We start from the raw sequence: 14,956 nt of genomic DNA on the forward strand, positions 1-14,956 counted from the left end.
GTGTCTAAAGGTCCTATGGAAAAATGCATGGGAAAAACGCGTTTTGGGACCCCCCTTTTTTCTCAGCCCCTGCTTGACGAATCCCCCCGAGACTTTCAGGGTAGGAGCGGAGCGTAGCGCCCCACCTATTTTGAAAATTTCGCGAGGATTCGTCGACCGGCGCCAAAGTTATTCCAAATAGAATGTTGCGGATTTCCTATGGAAACAGGGTCCTAACTATAACTATCTACTGGCGACCGCCAGTAGATAATATATATATATATATATATATATATATATATATATATATATATATATTATATTATTATATATATCCATGCAATTTTCCATAGGGACCTTTAGTCCAAGGTACAGCCCGAACGGCTGAACAGAATTACTTGAAATTTGGCAAAGAGGTAGTCCTCAGCTCAGGGATGTGCCTTTTGCATATATGGAGTCAATCTGTTCAGTCGTTCCTGAGAAAATCAAAAGTAAAATCATATATATATCTGGGCGGAGCCTAACCACACATCTCATCCTGAGATCTGATTGGCTGTCAGCACTTCATCCAAGAAATGTTGGCAGCCATCTTGGGACCAATATACATGATAGCACCTCATTAAAAAGCATTGCAGTTAATAGAAGGTTTTAAGACTTTAGTTACATTATAAATCATTTGTTGATGGTACCATACTCATTTAAGGAATTGTGGTGTGTTCTAAGGTGATTTTACCATGTGAAAAAGCCTTCTGCTGTGATATCATGAACCATGTTTTAGAGAAACTATTTTCTCATGCTTTTCCCACAGAGGTTTGGAAGGTGATCTATAAGCTAAACTGAGAGCATATTTTCTGTAAATTCACATTATCTTTCTCAGTCATGTGAGAATGAAGTCTGACATTCTCAGTAAAACATGTACATCCAACAAGGGCAGAGACTGTCAGTTGATTCCTTTGTGTTCTACTGCAGTTTCCCAGAGTGTTCTAAAGAACAACTAGAGCGCTAACAGTCTTACTTATGACAAAAGTATGGCACACCTGAAGCCATCTTGATTGGAATAAAGTGGTAACACTTAAAACATTTAATTTACAAAGAAACAAAATGAGGGGGTTCATTTTGCCATATAAATTATGATTAGTGCTGCAGAAAGAAAAACACATTTTGACTTCTGAAATCCTCTTTTATTTCATAAAAAAATTCTGACATGCAGACTGAAACATGAACTTTCAACACCAGCAGCAGATTTGCCTGGTGAGCAGTAGCTTTACTACAGTGATCTAATGAGCAACTAGAGTGCTAACATTCAGAATTTATGGAAAATGTGTGACACATCTGAATGCCTTCTTGATGGAATCAAAGTAAAAAACTGAAAGTATTTCCTACTGAGGAGACTGCAGTAAATGAGGAAATTAGGAAACTTCAAAACAAATAAATCTCCCAAGATGGCCACCAGAGACAAAAGAGCCCAAATGTAGCCCAAATGTTGCCCAAATATCACACAGATGTAGCCCAAATGTAGCCCAATTACAGAACGTCCCAGAGTGTTCTTAAGATCAACTAGAGCGCTTACTGTCTTACTTATGACAAAAGTATGGCATACCTGAAGCCATCTTGATTGGAATAAACTGGTAACACTTAAAACATTTAATTTAAAAAGGAACACAATGAGGGCGTTCATTTTGCCATAGAAATTATGATTAGTGCTGAAGAAAGAAAAATTAGGGCATACTTTGAGTGACTTCTCAAATTCTCTTCTATTTCATTAAAAAATTCTGATATGCAGACTGAAACATGCACTTCTAATACTAGCAGCAGACTTCCGTGGTGAGCAGTAGCTTTACTACAGTGATCTAATGAGCAACTAGAGTGCTAACATTCAGAATTTATGGCAAATGTGGGACATATCTGAATACCTTCTTGATGGAATCAAAGTAAAAAACTGAAAGCATTTCCTACTGAGGAGACTGCAGTAAATGAGGAAATTAGGAAACTTCATAACAAATAAATCTCCTAAAATGGCCACCAGAGACAAAAGAGCCCAAATGTAGCCCAAATATCACCCAAATGTAGCCCAAATGTAGCCCATTGACAGAAGTGTGCAAAACACTTATTTTTGTGTATTTGCAGTTTTATATAGTGCAGACTTGTCAGGTATTGGAGTGCTTTACATGAGCATTGGTTACATCACACAAGATCAAATTCATTTTGGTTGTAGACGTTGGGAGATTAAGTGATTTGACCAGAATCACAGAATGTTGTGCTGAAGCAGAAACTCCAACCTGGTTCCCCAGTTGCAAAGTCTGCAGCTCTGGAAGTAACACCACACCCTCTCCCCTTGGATGCAACATTTAATCAAGTGGTCAACTGGATAAAAAAACTAAGATTACAAATAATTTAAAAGTTCTTTGTCGCTATTTGAAAACTCAGAAAATATGTCACTAACAATAATTTTGATGCAAATAAGACCATCTCATATATGTAATTTCTAAAGGAAATGCTCTAGGCCTTACAATTTTGATTACATCAAGATGACGTCAGGCGTTCCACACTTTTGTAATAAATATAGAATGTTAGCAATCTAGTTGTTCATTGGGATACTGTTGAGAGGCAGAGACCAGGGGCACGGACTCTGAAAATTGAAGGCAGGTAGGAGAGTGCAGAGGCAACAATTTGACCACACTAGGCAGGCAGGAAGGGCAGTGGCAGCACAACAGACTATGGAGGGCAGTGGAAAGGGGGGCAGGGGCTACAAACCAACAATACAGGACTGGCAAGAGAGGCTGTGGTGATGTAATAGACCATTGTGGGCAGAAGGAAGAGGCAGTGGTCATACAACCATACATGTCAACAGACCCGTTTCAGCCAGGAAACGTCCAATGTTTTTAAGCTCAAATGGGCTTTACTTGATCTGGTTCCTGTCTACAATCTTCTCTTTTTCAATGTAACTCAAAGGGGAAAATCAATACCCCAGATTTATTTCAAAATCTCCCTCTTACCAAGTTCAAAATGTTCGCAAGTATGGTACATTGGATCATGGTAGGCAGGAGGAATTGGGGTAGGGACATGGACTCGGATAACAGAAGACAGGAGGGACATTGAGAGGTGCACCAAGCTGACCCTACAGGGCAGGCATCAGGGTTTGCAGCAGCACAATACACCACACAGGGCATGCGGGACGGGAGTGCAGCACAACAATCCATAGAAAGCAATAGGGAGGGGACAGGACCATGCACATGGACAACAGACAACAGAGGGGAAAGAGGCAATGGTAGCTAGCTGACCATAATGGACAGACAGGAGAGAAAGCTGCAGCATAACAGACCATAAAGGGCAGGAGGGACGGATCAGGGGCATTACAATGGAACCGATAAGCTAGGAAGGAGGGAATAGAGGTCTGCACATGGAAACAGAGGGCTGGGGGCAAGGGGGCAAGGCAGGAGCAGCAAGATGACCATGAAGGTCAGGCAGGATGGGCACTAGAAACAAGACACACCATGGAGAGCAACAGTGAGACTGATGGCATACACACAGACCATGGAGGGAAGGTGGGAGGGGGTCAGGAGCAGCTAGCTGACCACACAGGGAAGGTGGGAGGGGCCATGGCAGCACAGAAAACCATGCATGGCAAGCGGGAGGGTTAGTGGCAGCACAATGGCTATGATGGGCAAAAAGGAGGGTGCAGGGGCATGCACAAAGGACCATGGAGGATAGAAGGGAGGGTCAGGACCTGGCCACAGACAAGAGAGTTCAGGGGAAGGGGCCTCACAACAGACCGCGCGGGGCAGGCAGGAGGAGCAGTTGCAGCACAACAGACCAGGGAGGGCAGAAGGGTGTGGCAGTAAAATGGACCATGAAGGACAGGAGGAAGGGGATAGGGGCATGGCATGTGGACAGGCAGGGTGGACGTGGCAGGGACAGGTTATAGTCATCTGACAATGCTAGGCAGGTGGGAGGGGAGTGGCAGCTCAACAGAACACTCAGAGTAGATAGGAGTGGCAGGTCCATGGAACATGGTGGTCAAAAAGGATGGAGCAGGGGCATGCACAAAGACATCGGAGGGCAGGGGGAAGGAGAATAGGGGCAGCAAGCTTAGCACAGAGGCTAAGCAGGAGGTCAATGATTGCCTATAGAATTGGGCAATGGAGGGCAGGAGGAGTGGACTGGTACATCATGCTAAATGGAGGGCAGTGGCAGCACATCAGACCATGCATGGCAGGAGGGAGGAGGCTAGTCCATGGATTCAGACAACAGAGGATATGGAAGAGGTGGATGGGGCAGCAAGCTAACTGTTCATAGAAGGTGGGTATTAGGAACTTTATTGTTTTTAAAATGTGTGTCTGTGCGAACTACTTAAAATATGAACAAGTATGCAGCATAATCTCACTTTTATTCAGGAAGAAGAGGACGTTTGGGACTGTGACTCCGGGCTCACTTGGCAGAAACATCCCCTGACCTTCCACCCCCCATCGCAAAATGTAATTCCCGTGAAAAGAGTAGGTGGACGCAGTGTTATATAGAACATAGTCCTGAGAGCACGATTGAAAATGAAAACTAGATATAGTATATGGTATAAGCTATGCACCAAAAAGTGTGATATAAGATGAACCGGGGCGTGAAATATAATATACAATACATTGTGCGCAATGACAGATTCATTGGAGAGCGCGAGATAGCACAGGCACTAGCGCTTGCTATGTGATATGCGCCTTGGAGTGTAATATGCACAGGGCAGTGTTGTGTAACCTAAGTAGTCTCTAAAGTTGTAATGTAAAATATGTGCTGGGTAGTGTAACATTGCATATGCACTGTGACAAAGATATGGATCCCAGATTGTAATAAGTATGGCATAGCGCTGTGCTTTATAACATAGGCATCGAGGAAGGCACGTTAGATGGGGCAATATAACCCGTGCGAAGGCAAGTGTGGCATGACATATTCACGGGGTGGTGTTACAGTGCACATGGGCTAGAGAGTGTCATAGCATAAGCACTAGATAGTGGAATACAACACAGAGGTGTGTGGCACTCGGCAGGCAATGGTGGGTGTAACACAGCATTGGGCTCAGCCAGGAGCACCCTGTGACTCTCAAGTGAGGTTTGTCTCCTTTCCAGAGAGTAAAATAAAAAGTATTACACATCCGGCGGTGGATGTGTGTTTTATTAACCGTGAGGGGGTTTCTTGCATAGTTTGGTCGAATTTTTGTCGAATCCCCTTTGAATGGCTTGGTGTGCATGTGTATTAAATATACCCGTCAATAGCTACCCATGTTTGTATAAATAAACGACAAGGGTGTCTACTTGGAGAGTACCCACCAGCGGGGGCGCCGGGATTAGGCACGGTAGGGTGTCAGACATGTCAGAGCTTCACTAGCGGTGTGAATACATTCTACGTGGATTCATTGTATGCATAGTCGCCTTTTAATGAATATCACGCAAATCGTCATGGTGATAGGTACATACGGTTTGTCCAGCAACACAGCCCCCCTCCTAAAGAATAAAAAAATAAAATTAAAAAAAAGGCCATGACCCGGGGGTTGGGGTCCCCGGGGCCGATTAAGGCCTTGGGAGGGCCAAATTAATTTTTTTCAACAAAAAAAATTAGGGTGCAGGCCCTGGGGGATGGGGTCCCCAGGGCTAATAAATTAGAAAAAGAAAGGGGGCCACACAGCCCTCCTTCTTAAAAATAAATAAATAAAAGACCGGCATCGCGCCGGAGGCCATGCCCCCTTCTTGCAGCACTCTGCAAACGCGCCCCCTGGCCAGTTGTAAGTTGAGGAATTAATTCCCCTTCAATACTGAGGGTCCCTGAGGGCCAACTAGCCCAACAGGTATCTCCAGTATGCGCCAGGCAGCTGCGTTGCAGGCAGGTGTTCTGAGGCCACACCACTTTTTACACCTCCATGCAACGCAGCTCTTTGGAGCTTACTGGAGGTACCTAGTGGGCTAGTTTGACCCTAGGGACCCTTAGGATTCAAGGGGACTTAATCTCTCAACTCAGAACGGCCACAGGGCGCGTTTACACAGTGGTGAAGGGAGGGGACGGGGCCTGAGGTGACGTGTGCGAACACGCCCTGTGGCATGTTTTTAAGTTGGGGAAATAATTCCCTTTCAATCCTGAGGGACCCTGGGGTCCAACTAGCCCACCAGGTGCTTCCAGTAAGCACCACTGCTCTGCGTTGCAGAGAGGTGGTGCAGGCCGTGCCACTTTTTACACCTCTCTGCAACGCAGGTCTGTGGCGCTTACTGGAGGTACCTAGTGGTCTAGTTGGACCCTAGGGACCCTCAGGATTCAAGGGGACTTAATCTCCCAACTTAAAATGGCTACAGGGTGTGTTTACACAGTGGGGAAGGGAGGGGACGGGGCATGAGGTGACATGTTCAAACACGCCCTGTGGTGCGTTTTAAGAGGTAGTTTTAATCCCCTGCCCTATTATATACTAGGGGCTTACAGAGGAGGTCATGCTAATCACAGGGGGACCCCAACACATAGTGTGCCCTAGTGTATGTAGGTGTTTTCACTGTATTCTGAGTGCCTTTTAACATAGCACTGGCTCTAGGACGGCTTAGGCAGACTCAGTTACCACCAGTATCCGTCTGAAAAAGTTGAGGGTACAGGATGATTTTGCAACAAGGCTTCTTTCTGCTCTTCTGTTTGTTCTTTCTGCACGTTATATTTCTTCCTGCACTTTTCTTCGTCTTTGAGGACTTCTGTTGCTTCTTTCTGCATTTCCTTTTTTTCTTTCTGTGCGTTTTTCCTTCTTTCTTCACATGTCCTATCTCTGTAGGCATACTTAGAAATTATCATTTAAAAAACCTTTGAAATTCACTGAAAAAAACATAGGTTTCAGGCACGTTATAGCTAGGAATTAGCATTTAAAAAACCTTAGAAATTCACTGAAAAAACCATAGGTTTCAGGGGCGATATAGTTAGCTGGACTTTTCACTCGTACAAAACCATAGAAATTCCCACGTTATAGTTAGTTCAGCTAACTATAACTCGCGCGCCCGCAATGCACTGCTGATGACGTCACATATTAGATCACTCATGACATGGTCAGTGACATCACTCATGACATCACTGATGACATCATCCTTGTGATAGAGTGGCAGACCTCCTCTCCCCCTCATATAACCTTTCATACACACCTTCAAAAATAGAAATTAAAGTTTTCAAAACAATGGACATACCAATACCAGTTACAACAACCTATTCAGTAATTGTAAGATCCACATACACATCCACTCATTCACCAACAGTCCTATACAGTCACTCATACATGCACTCACTCATCATATGTATTCATACACCTATACATTCTGTTACACAACGCCACTCATCCATAAAGTTACTCACACACGTAGTCACTCATGCTAATAATGAATCAAACATCCGTTTACCTGCATATTCAGTTATACACACACCACCACACTTACTTCTACAGAAACTTACACATACTTAGTCTTTTAAACAATCACTTATAGAAACACATACTTATTCATACAGGAACTCTTTCGATCTCTCACTCTCACATATACTCATTTATATACACCAATAGTCACATATACTAGTTTAAAACATATGTAGTTACTCATAGAGACACTATTGAGACAGTCATTCACTCACTAACACACCCATGCACACACTCATCCACCCATTCAGTCCTGCACACATGCTGTCTTCAACACATACAAACAGTGAGTCACTCATTCATGCACCTATGCACTACGTAATACCCCCCACCGAACCATACAGACATCAGACACTCATACTGATACTCAAAAAATCAACTAATAACCTAAATAGACACTCATGTAGCTACTCACCAACCCATGCAGCCACTTATACACAAAGTGAGAGACTGATACAGATATTTACATATTTAAACATTACTCACTAAGATACACTTAATCAGTCAGTAATACAATCAATGTTTCAAAAAACAAATCATCCATTTAGACATTTATATACCCATTTATTCTTCCATCGACCTTGAGATATACATATATAAAACATATATAATTTTCAGAAAAACACACATTCACTGGATGATGTCATCAGTGATGTCATCAGTGATGTCATGAGTGATGTCACTGACCATGTCATGAGTGATGTAATATGTGACGTCATCAGCAGTGCATTGCGGGCGCGCGAGTTATAGTTAGCTGAACTAATTATAACGGGGGAATTTCTATGGTTTTGTACGAGTGAAAAGTCCAGCTAACTATATCGCCCCTGAAACCTATGGTTTTTTCAGTGAATATATATATATATATAAGCACACACATACATATTTATCCACATACACACATTACCCAGTGGCAGTTGCCACTGGTTAGTTATAGTTAGGACAATGTTTAAATAGGAAAAGCATTTTCTGTTTTGTTTATAAATTGTTTAAACATTCCAAAAAACACAGAAAGCTAGATCTTGGTCCAGAAAGCGTGCTTCTTGTGATTTGGTGTAAATCCATTCGGTAGTTTTCGAGTAATTAAGGCACAAAAACATTGTGCTTTCACGCTGCGGAGAGAGAAGATTTGGTTGGCTGCTACCACAATAACATGTGTCAGCAGCCATTTTAGGACTAGAGAGGTCAGTTCCATGTCCAGAAAAAAAAGTAAAGCGAAATATAAGGGGCAGGGTAAGAGGGACTACCATAGAGACAAGAAATTGTTTTATTTTTGCATTTTGCTGCAAATTATTGGTGGATTCACAAATCTGTGGTAAACATTAAAACAAAGGGTGATTACAAAAAACTCTCAGGTGGACCAGGATCCGGGGGCCAGAGCTTTGATTTGGTGGGGGGCACAGGGGTGTACGGCCCTCTGCCGAGCCTTTTCTGGCCATGATGATTACTACTTTCAGGACACATTTTAATAAAAGGAGAGGGGAGGCCAAGGCCCTCTCCCTAAGCCTTTTGTCAGGCCCAAAGACCCCATCTCGGGGCCCACATTTTATTTAAAGAGGAAGGGGGCACGCAGCCCCCCCTCCTCAAGCGTCATTGGGACCCCAGGGACTACTTCCTCCAGGGCCATGTAATAAATAAAGAGGAGAGGGCATGCACCCTGCCTCCCAAACCTAATTGAGGCCCTGGGGGCCCCATCTCCAGGGCTGTATGTTAAATGGAGGGGAGATATGCATCAGGCCTCCCTTCTGATTCATTCTATGGCCCCTCTCTACACTCTGCTTATTACCTCCCATATTACATCACTCGTGACATGTTCTATGATGCCACTGATTACAACACTGAAACATCTGAAATTACATTATTCATGACTACACTGCTGTGGCAGCAAGGCAAGTTAGAGTTACTTTAGAGCACAAGTTATAGTTACATGAGATAACTATAACTGTTGGATTTTAGTGGTTTTGTTCCTTTAAAATGGTATGTTTTAACTGACATTTTAAACTAACTATAATGTTCTGAATGTATAGATGGGTGGATGTATAGATGGATGGGTGGATGGATGGGTGGATGGATAGATAGATAGATAGATAGATAGATAGATAGATAGATAGATAGATAGATAGAGAGAGATAGATAGATAGATAGATAGATAGATAGATAGATAGATAGATAGATAGATAGATAGATAGATAGATAGATAGATAGATAGATAGATAGATAGATAGATAGATAGATAGATAGATAGATAGATAGATAGATAGATAGCCTTACAGCTTTTGACACAGATTATTAAGGATCCTAATGCTGATTTACAATTGTACTGTTTTTCAATTTCATACATTGTCTAGCTTTTGTATTGTTTTATTATCTGTTGTGCACTGTTTTCCTGTACTTTTATGGCCTATCACGATTGTGCCGAATAAAGATTTTGAATCGAATCAAAACAGATATGGGACTAAATGTTAACACTGCACAGACCAATGCCAACATTTAGTCCTATTCTATGTCAACGGCTATCCTGTTTTTTTGTTTGGAAAATCTGGTCACCCTACACAAGTGGGGTACCATTTTTATCGGGAGACGTGTAAATACAGACTAGCGAAACATTTGTTATCACCAATTGGATTTCTCCGCATTGTGTGAAATCTAAATGTAAGCCAGTATGGAAGAAAGAACACATTTTTTACAAAATGTCCTCTGAATCACATGATGGTATGGGTTACCCAAATACTCAGTATCTTGTGCAATTTCAGAAAGAGATAGGTTTCCATCATATCCATTTTTCAATCATTGGATTTTACCATACGAATTGCTGCATGTTAGGGACACAATGAAAATTCATTATAAGCGGAAGCTTAGGTGTTAGCTCTGGGTATGGCATGTTGTTGAAAAACCTAGAAACCCTATACATCCTTGCAACCTAGAAGGGTCTCACAGATATAATGGTGGAATATTGCTTTTTGGTGAATCACCATTGATTTTTTCCAACTTTATTGACATTATACTTGTTATTTCAACTATTAATTTCTGGGGGAAAACCTGGACGTATCAACACAAATTGAATTAATAATGGTATCTACTTTTCCTGTTTTAAGGAATACTCTAAGCAAATTCCCAGTTCCCCAATACAAATGCTGCCAGGCCTCCATGTTAGCCTGTGTCAGGCTCAGAAGTGGCTGTTGAATGGGGCTGACTCTCAGGGGCTCTGAATTCGATTAGACTTCTACAATGACAAAGCATCTACTCAACCTACTCCATAGATCAGGCACTATGGGTATGCTCCTGGAACATCAACTACTTGGCTACCAAGCTGAAAGACCCCCGAAATTCTCCAATACCTCTATTCATTTCAAGCAGTGCTCCAGCAGGAGACCTGGTCCCAGGAGGCGCTACACTTGGAATGATACACAAACGTCTTCATCCCTGCAACCAAAATATGCAAGCATGGGAGCAACAAGGGCGGACTTGCAATATATGTATCCGTGCAATCAAATGTCTGGAACAGGAAAGTAATGATGCAGGTCTGCAGGTAGCAGGCATGGCTCTCAAAACATCAAATGGCCTGACTAAGAAAATCACTATTGTGAATGTCTACATCCACCCAAATGCAAGATCGAGGACAGACCTCACTGATAAGCTGATCAACCACACAATGGGCCAAAGGATGGAGAGGTACAACAATGACTTAATCATATCAGGTGCTTTTAACATGTAGCTAATGAGCACACTTTCTGCAAATGAGGTCATGGAGGCACAATACACACTCTGGATGACACCCCCTCAAGAAACTCCTCAGTGACAAAAAGATGAGAAAAGAGGGTGGACTTTACAAGGTAACCTCAAACATCTTGGTCTCAGAGCTCTAAATGGCACATATTCCCTGACAAACCGCTTGGTCTTTCATCATTAATGGGGATCACTCATTGACTACACCTTTGTGAGCCTGCACCTGATGAATACTGTTACTTCCTTCGGCTCTGGGAAGAAATTGGAACATGATCATTGACCACAAGAGATCACCCTTGAAATCGGTTTGAAAAACCACACACATGCTGCTGACCAAGGCATTATAGCACACACAATCAACCTTAAACGCATCAGATGCACTGCTGCTACCATCCCAACCCTGGCTCATGAAGCCAAACAACTAAAGGCATCTATGCAAACACTGGGGGAAAACCATGTGACAAGCTGGGAAATATTTACTACAAAATTAGCAAATTTGCTTGCAAAGACAGTCCCTGCTAAAAAGAATCACCAAGTGCACAACACCATCACCCTCCAAGGGCGAGGGAAAACCTTCTCGACAAGAAATGCCAAAAAGAGGTAAAACCAGCTATGGAGAGCTCTGAAAAGGTCACCAATGGATTATCATCATGGTGCACTATCACCACAAGTACAGTTCAGAAGCAAATTGCAAAGGGCCGCAGAGAAGGCCGGGCCTGAAAGGAATCCCACCAGCCATAAATAAGGACAATCCATCATTCTTGGCTGCTCACCTAACTCAGCTTTTTTCCACCATTATTCATCTTAATCGTACCCCTTTCTCATGGCAGAACTCGATCCTCACACCAATTTTCAAGGGAGGAGACAAAGGGGACCCTGGCAATTGCCACCTGGTGGCTTTAATAGACAATGATGCCATATACTTCGCAGGAGTATTATTGGAGGAGCTACAACACGGGGCTGAGGTTAGCACCATCATACCGCCAAATCAAACTGGCTTCACCAAGCATATGGGGACCTCATTTGACATCATGGCACTCTCCTTGTGAACTGAATCAGCAAAGATCAACAATCAACCAGTCTATTTAGGCTTTATTGATTATAAGTCCGTGTTCAACCGGGTCAATTGAGGGAGGCTGTGGAAGAAACTGGACAACCTGAACATCCCAGATGGCCTATTAAAGTCCCTGGAACTAATGCATATGGATACATAAGTCAGAATCCAAATCGGTGACGGCTCCCGCTTATCTAAGACAATGAAAACTACACGAGGCCTGAAGCAGGGTTGTGTCCTTGCTGCAACTTTATTTAACCTGTTCTTATCAGATCTTACTCTCATACTAGATGCAGTCAACTCTCACCTGCCCAAACTGGGGGCTTTCACCTCTCAAATCTCCTGTATGCAGACTATTTAGTCCTCATCAGCAGAAGCAGGTTGGACTGCAGCACCTTTTTGATGTAACCTTGGCCTACTCAGCAAGTAACGGACTGACTATTAACATAAAGAAAACTTAAATTCTAATAGTCCAAGGGATTAGGTCTCATAAGCACATGTGATTCCTTTGACAAAGAGCTTTAAGTATCTTGAAGTCTACTTTAACAGAAATGGAAGGTACGGTGATCAGCTCAAAATAATAGGAAAGATGGGTAAAGCTTGGGCTTTCGGTCTGAGGACTCTTTAAAACAAATTGAAAGGCCCAATGCTCACACTGATCTTGCAGGTGGTCCAAGCAAAGGTTTTTCCAACTTTGACCTATGGAAGTGTGACTCTTAGGGGGCGGCACAGTGCAACACTGGACAAAATTATACTTAAGGTATATAGGTCAATAGTCCAGCTATCTTCTGATACATCTCCGGCACAGATCAGGCTGGAGTTTGGCATTGCCAAACAGTCACTGCTCCGGAAGGTGGCCTTCACGATGTGCTGTCAAAAACTAAAGCCGGCAACAAAAGGTTCACTGGGCTATCACCTCTGGTCTGAGCTGAAAGAAAAGCATAACTCACCGGCACGGGCATATCACTTCAGGCATTGAACACCCCCGGTTTAACCAGCGCTTGGGACTCACCCATAAGCCACCTAGAGTTTAAAAACCTGGCTATAGCGAGCACACAGCTGTTGTCAGTCATTGAAGACAAAGACTGCCTGTTCAGACGTAAACATGTTTGGATGATACTTCATAGATCTACTAGGCTGAGGCCCCAGTGCTACTTAAGTGAGCCCATAGGCTGGGTATATTACTGATCCTAAGTCACTACCCCCGTGGAAAAGATGGGAAGATCTAAATATCTATCAGCTATGCAACCAAGGCCGGAGGACATTATTCATATACTTTGCTTGTGTAGCTCTCTTATGGAGAATATGGAGGAGCTCCTGCGAAGAAAATGGAATGACTGAGGAAAAAGGTATTTAAGGGAGGTAGCGATGGCATGCCTAGAACCTACGGATATCAGGATGAACTGTGCAATTGTGAAATTCCTCCAGAGATTCAGGAGATGGGTTTTAGAAGATGCATAGGAGGAGGGAATAGCTTAAACAGCCCATCTTAATGTATTTCTCCTGCACTTCCGACCATAGGGGTTTCTGCTCCTTAATCACTTATAATCCCCTCAGTCTAGCACTATCCAATAAAAGGGGCCGCTTGGCCAGCAAAATGACAGAAAAACCTTGAAAGTCACGTGCCACTGACCCCTGATGATGCACTTAGCATCGCTCTTCATATCATAATAGAATACAGGCACTTTTATCCGAACTAACCACTGACCCCTTAAACTGCTGCACCTGCACTTTAACATCAAATACGCCCATTGCACTTTATTTGTCGTACCTGCACCTACACCTTCACGCTCACACACATTAAAATAATGGCTAGAAGAGTAAGCTGTGCTCCTGCTTGGGCAGGGTTGGGTATTCCCAGATAACCAGCTCCATCCTACAGGAGTTTTACTTACATGCACACAAAGTTATGGGGCCAACTACCTTAAGTAAAAGGATAGGTAGAGAGTCGTCTCCCCTAAATATGATTATCTAGGGCTTGGACAAGAGATTTTTATGTTTTTTTAGTGGTGATGATGATGGCATGATGTGTATGTTTTATGTATCTTAAATGTGTTTTACAGTGCATTACATTGCAACGGTTTTAACAATCAAGCAAAAAAGACTTTATGATTGCTAAGAAAATTCAATAATTGTATCTACTTTTCAAAAGTGTAAAGCTTTCGGTGATCACCTATGGATTTCATACTATTTCTACCACAAACTTTAAGTAGGTTGAAAGCACAATTCTTCTTTTTTTAGAAGGGCTCCTTTGCTGGGGTCTCTACCAGATTCTGCTCACCATGAACACCACTGTGAAGAGGCAAGGACTGTCTACCTCGATTCATGCATCACATTGAAAACAGACCAACAAAATGAAGGACTCTGGACCTGCTGGACAAGCTACCCCTTCATCTGTTCTTGTCAACCTACTAGGTGCTGCATCTGCTGTTCAGACTGCTGCTCCCTCAACAACTCATTGAGCCCCTGCTGCAGTTTTCAAAAGTGCTCCTGTTGCTGCTGCCCAGCTGTACAGGCGTACTCGCAATGTACCACCTCTGTTGCCACTGCAACAGCCTGTGACCTCAGTAGTGGGAAACCTCCCAGCCACATGTTCGCCTGAAGGGTCTGGCTGGTTCTCTCTGTTGCAAGCCTTGTTGTTTGGCTCACCATGTGGATGCACTCGGATGGACTAATGGTGGGCATGAAAAAATCAACAGCACTAAGCCTGCTACACACACAACCAATGCTCACTCTTTTGTGACAATACTTTTCTTCATTTCCTGGAGCTATAAAAGCAGAACATCAACTTT

This window comes from Triturus cristatus, chromosome 1_2 (assembly GCF_964204655.1).
Source record: "Triturus cristatus chromosome 1_2, aTriCri1.1, whole genome shotgun sequence".
NCBI lineage: Eukaryota > Metazoa > Chordata > Amphibia > Caudata > Salamandridae > Triturus > Triturus cristatus.